The sequence below is a fragment of the Daphnia pulex genome, chromosome 1 (assembly GCF_021134715.1).
Source record: "Daphnia pulex isolate KAP4 chromosome 1, ASM2113471v1".
Lineage (NCBI taxonomy): Eukaryota > Metazoa > Arthropoda > Branchiopoda > Diplostraca > Daphniidae > Daphnia > Daphnia pulex.
In genome coordinates, this window is record NC_060017.1 from 655,356 (window position 1) to 661,543 (window position 6,188).

Below are 6,188 nucleotides of genomic sequence, written 5' to 3' on the forward strand. Positions count from 1 at the left end.
TTGCAACCGGCACAGACAACTAGATGCCAACAACGCGATGGAAAATCAAAATCAGCATTTTGCTATCGAAAATGCACAGTTCCAGTTGGAACACAGGCAAATGTTGCAAAGGATTGACCGTTTGGAGACGATCGCGATGCTTGCGAACATTCCGGCGAATAGAGAAAGAGTAGTATAAGAGTTTAACACGGAACGCAGCAGACGTTATAAAGCCATAAATTCTTTGAGTTAATACAAACGGTGACTTCGAATAAGAGATCAAATAAAAACAATAAAACTCAATTAATAGCATCAGTGTATTTATTTGTTTTATTTTTAAAATTCAGGCCAGCAATCCCAAATTTCTTCAATTCAAAACATTTCACAGCCTATCCAATTGGTCCTATACAATGACCATGCGCAGCAATCAGAAAATAATAAATTTTGCTTCACTTAATTAAAACAATTGAAAATCAAATGTCATATAAGATATGGCATAAAAAAAGAGCGAATTAATTTTTTAAGGAAATAGATCAGGGGGCGATGAAGATGATGCCGCAAGCGATGCGGGGCCCGGAATTGCCCGTCGTCCGGCTGCCTTCGTTGTCTTGGCGGCCGAGATCGTCCATGTTGGCGTGAACGACCATGGCCCGTCCGATGATGGAATTCGGCCCGCTCAGCGCCGTCATCGTGTCCACCATGTCGACCTTAGCCACTCCCGAAGCATCGGCCAAAATGTTGCCGTAATCGCCGGCGTGACGGCGGTCGGGAGCATCGCCCGGGGCTCCGTGAAGCGCCTTGGTCGGGTTGAAATGTTTGCCAGTCCAGTCGCACCCGTTGCTGAAGATGTCGCCGAATTCGTGAACGTGAAAGCCGTGCTGGCCCGGCGTCAATCCCGTGATCTCACCGACGATCCTCAACTCACCCGAGCACTCGGTGAAGTTGAGAACACCTTTGACGGGCGAATTTCCAGCCAGGTGGATAAATCGTGGATAAATCGCAGGATCTGAATTTGGCCGACCAGGAGATCGACGACACGCTGAGGCGCTACACCAATTTGCTGCTGACTTGGACGCTCAGCGGATGCCTTTCGACTCTGATCCGCAAGCCGTCGCTGTCGCTCCTCCAACTCATTCAGATCTCGATCAACACCAATTACCTGGAGGAGTCCAACGGCTGGCTGGAGGAGTTTATCGCCCAGCTGACGGGGGCCTCGCGTGAGTTGTCGCACATTGCCCGGCTGCAAGGGCGGGCCGTCTTCCGCGACGTGAGGGACGACGCCGAGCAGCAGATCTACGAGGCCCTCAAGCGCAAAATGGACGAGTTTATGGAGTTGGCCAACTACGACTGGCAGCTCAATGAGCCATCGGGTCAAGCCTCTTCTTTTCTGATGGACTTGATCGCCTTCCTGCAGAGCACCTTCCAGGCCTTTACCAATCTCAAGGTGGGCAAGTACTTTGGGCTGCTCGAACCAGATGGGCAATTGCTTCATCCTGACTGGAGTGGCGCTTATCTGACCAAATAAGGCCACGTCCTCGTGCAAAATGTTTTAATCGATTCTTCTTTCCAAATGCGGATGACAATGACGGATGGGACTAACCGTTTTTCAATTGTTTTTTCTTCTTTTAAAAACCAAAAGGAACACGTTGCCCAAAACGCCTGTCTGACGGCCTGCCGTCACATCGCTGAAATTCTGATGGATCTTCTACTCAGCGACGATGTCAAATCAATTTCCATGGGAGCCCTTCAGCAAGTGAACCTTGACGTCATTCAATGCGAGCGTAAGTTGCTACCCAATTAATTAGATTATTCTAATCGATAAAGCATGTTCCTTTTGATGTTAGAATTTGCGGCTTCCGAACCGGTTCGAGGACGGGACCTTGTTGTCTTCATTTTTGGACCTGCGCCAGCTGCTGGATTTGTTGCTGTCCTGGGACTGGTCAGCTTACTTTCACGATTATGGTCAGGATACCAGCAAATACTTGCGTGTTTCGCCCCAGCGAGCCATTACCGTTTTGGAAAAGTAATTCGAACTGTCTCAACCGTCCCTGCTGCCCATATTCATTGCCTTGCGTTTCTTTGTTGTTGCCCGTTTAACAGGTTGCGTGAGGCTGACAAGCGAACGGTGTTTTCCGTCCTGAAAAAGAGCGAGCGAGACAAGAAGAAGCTGATGGAAACGGTGTTGCGTCAGTTGAGGCAGCTGCTCCAATCTTCGGCCTAATCCTGCCATTCGTCCCATTATTACCTTCCATCGTTCCATGTTATCCCATTCATTTTTTTCTCTTTTTCAACCGTTGTACATGTGTGAATCCGGTGCCTTGTAATCGAATTTTGGCTATTTAGATCGGCTCATGTCGTCTGTGTTTTCCGTCTATCCCTGGATTTAAAAAAAGATTCAGCTGATTGTTGCTATAGATTCTCTCCACCTCCATCGCTTATTTCTTCCACCTTAATTATTCATGTTTATTCATTCCCCACACCACAGGGTTGTCTTCTAGGAATAATGAACCCCGCTGGACATCGAATCTGGCTAGTTTATAACATTTCCTTTCTTTTTTCAAAGGAAACCAAAACGGCTTATTTTTGTTGTGATTCATATAGCAACTTCCTTGCATCTACTTATACCCCCTCCTCTGCGCCTTCGTTTTTTTTTTCGATGTTTACCATCGTCTATTTTTGTTGCACATTGTCAAAGTGTACAAACACAAACTGCATGAAAAATAAAGGAAAATACAAAACCCTTTAAAAGAACTTCCTTGTTTTGTGTTAGCCATTAAGCAATGCTTCCTGATGCAATTGCTCAATACATTTTAATTGAATGAATTAAATAATCAAGTTTTGAACAAGACGCTAAATAAACTTAAATTTAAGAGCAAATAAAATGTAAGACTCTATTGCCGTTTGCCGTTAAGTTGAATTATTCAAATTAAAGGCAAAATTCCAAAAATTCATAAATGGTCAGTACCAGTGACCACAGGACCAGAAACATTCATGGTATATTATGGCTTGTTCAAAAGCAAAAATGGCGAACCTGAATTTATAAGTCTTATTTAGGCAAGAACTTTTGAAATTTCAAAAATCGAATAAGTTCCCCCAGTGAAAGTTCCGTCGCTCTCGTGTGGAACCTGACGAAGTGGAACTTTATGAGAGGCCAATTGTCGTCTAAACGTCTCAGCCATCTTTTGTTTTTCTACTCGGTTACGCAATCAAATAATGGGCAAGTGAAATGCAAAACTACTTATTGGCGTAATATAGTAGCCTTAGCTAAATTCGACTTGAATTATTAAAAGTTTCTATATCTACCTTTAACCGTTAAGACAAACACTAGCGAACTTTCATAGATGTATACCTTTAAATACTCGATTGATTTTACATTGAGGTACCGTGTATTTAACGTTGCACTGACATAGTGTACTCTAATTATTTCAGTCCAATTGGAATGGAATAAATTAGAATACTCATTTAAAGGAATTGACCGTCCACCAAGAGTTGAAATTATCTGGGACACTATGTTCAGGTGACAACTTAAACAGTAAATTTAATGACAATAAACAACATTTATAAAATACGCAACCGCTTATAACCGATTGGTAATCAATACTTCAACAATCGAGTTCCACATCACTTTCGTCTGTCAATCAGTCAATTTCATGTGGGTTTTTTTCAAAAGATTAAAAAGTAATTTCTAAAGTTCATTGATTGGATTGCGATATCCGCCGGAAGAAAAATAGTTACGCCCAAAAAATGCTTTTGTCACGTAGTACATGAAATAAAATTAGGCCATCAATCAACCCCTTTTGCTGGTCTAGGTCCAGTACCCACCCACGGCGGACATGACTTCTCTATCTCGTCGATAAAGTTAAATTTTATGGTAATAAATTGATGAAATCTGTTGTTAGCAATCACGAGTTTCACGCACGATGATTACTAGCACTAGTAAATACCACAATCGTATGTGACCGTGACCTCAATTTGGGGAAGGTTTCATCTTGTGTATATTAAAGATAGGCTTACGCATCATGAGCTTACGGAAAAGTACTTCTTATTCTGGCAATTACTCCAAATTAAAAAGAAAATTATTCACTCGCGGGCCGTGAGCCGTCATGGTCGGGTTGAAATGTTTAGTTGGCCAGTCGAGGCGTCGCTTCCGTAGCTGAAGAAGTCGCCGAATTCCTGAACGTGAAAGCTGGCTGGCCCGGCATCAATCCCGTGATCTCACCGACGATCTTCAACTCACCCGAGCCCTCGTTGAATCCCAGCAACCATCGATCACACAGTTCCATATATCCATTTCGATTTCCGTGTAATTCTTTTTTATATTCAAATTTTTTTTTATTATTTTATTGAAAAAGTAATTACCTTTTCCAAAAACATCTAGTGCATACACACCAAGATAGTAACACGTATACGAAATGAAAAAAAAAATCAATTATTACTCAGGGTAACTGAGTCTAAAAAATCAGGCAGAGAATTTACCTTCGAAAAACTGCTAAAACAACCTTTAAAACTAAACACCAAAATTATTTTCATAACAGGACTGTATGTAAATCTAAGAAAATCATCCTGCAACATTTTTTTTTAAACCTTTAAATTCTCATGAAATTTCAAAAAGGCGTCCTCTGCGGGACCACATTTTCCTATTAATTCTTCAATCAACGTAACGACTTGATGTTCGTGTCGTTTCATGTCTAATTTTCTGAGTCTTATAAAATCTCTTTTTGGTAAAAGTTGTTTTTGATACAAATCTACTAAAAGACTTTCGTAATTGATGCCAAAGGTTTCATGGTAAAATTCCCTGGGAAGAGCGTAATAAATCATTAATTTTGTATACGCCGTTAGTTGGTGTTGTTTCGCTTACATAAACCTTTTTGAAAAACGAAGTCGGATCGCTCAGTTCATCTTTGCCATTTTGCTTAGAAAAAGCGTATGACGTAAGAATTATCGTCACGATCGATCCGTAGTTGGACCCATTGAATTTATGCAAAAACCCCAAAATACTCAACACAACGTCCATTGTGTAGCCAACCACTTTTGTTCGGGGTACTCGCTCCCGGATGTCTATATAAGTTGGCTTATAAGGAGCCACACAAGCCTATATAAAGCGAATAGATAAAAAAACTAAACATTTTCTTCCCTTTTTCATATAATGAAGGCAGGAGCAGCAGGAGGAGCCGCCATTTCACATTGGGTTGGAAATGTATAGAAAAAACCGAAAGAGAAAATAATAGATTGAGAAGATCAAAGATATACAATTATTGCGTGGAATTTTGGATTGTTGCTGTAACAAGCCAAGCACTCTCTGTGTGTATATATACGGGGAGAGGAGGGGAATGTACTCAATAAGTCTCATCGTCAAAATGTTACAGAGAGTAGAGATCTCGAGCATATAATATGTGTGTGTGTGGTTATATAGACGCCTGTCTCTTTATAGCCATCATGAGCAGTAGTAGCAGTAGCAGTAGTAGAAGTAGGGTATATATAATAGCAGCCAGCCAGCCAGCCAGTGCACAGGTTCCTCGCTATTTCTTTGTGCTTTTGTTTCTGTGGCTCTTGGATGTTCTTCTTCTTTCTCTCCCTAGTTTTCTTTATTTTTCTTTTTTCGGCTTCAGCCTAATTAGACTAGTGTATCCTGTTTGGAGGAGGATACAATGATGAATTACCCGCCGGCGCCTACTCAACCGAACCGGCACTCCAGACTCCACCCGTAGATAGGAAAGCCAATATCGTGCGGATGCGATTTTCTTTATACAGGACTATATAATACTTATAAATATATCCTATCGTACTATACATTATACACATTCGGGTGGGTGTACACTGTACTAAATAAGCCGTGTGTGTATTTTTTTAATGCGTAGGCATGGTCACGTTTTTCTCCTTTACGGGAAATGATTCGCGTGATCATCTCGCGATCATCTCCCGATACATCATCTCCCGATATTGTTGCCGGAACCAACAAAATCAAATAAAATAAAAAGGGGTAACGCGTGGGCTGGATGGAAGTCCATGGAAACGGCCACAAAGAGTACTCGGAAGTCGTAATAAGAAAGGGTAACAAAGAAAACAAACACAGAACAAACAAGACAGACAAGCTAAAAAGATGTTAGATAATACTTTTGACATTTTGTCTCTTTTTAGATTTTGACTCACCTGGACTCACCGGGCAGAGTCAGGAAAACAACGGCGAAAAAAGATATTCGTGCCAGCGA

General features: G+C 41.6%; 1 pseudogene; it reads left to right on the forward strand.

Annotated features, from left to right (window-relative positions):
• Positions 1 to 624: 624 nt before the first annotated feature.
• Positions 625 to 2,730, forward strand: LOC124192216 (annotated as a pseudogene).
• The last annotated feature ends 3,458 nt before the right edge of the window (positions 2,731 to 6,188 follow it).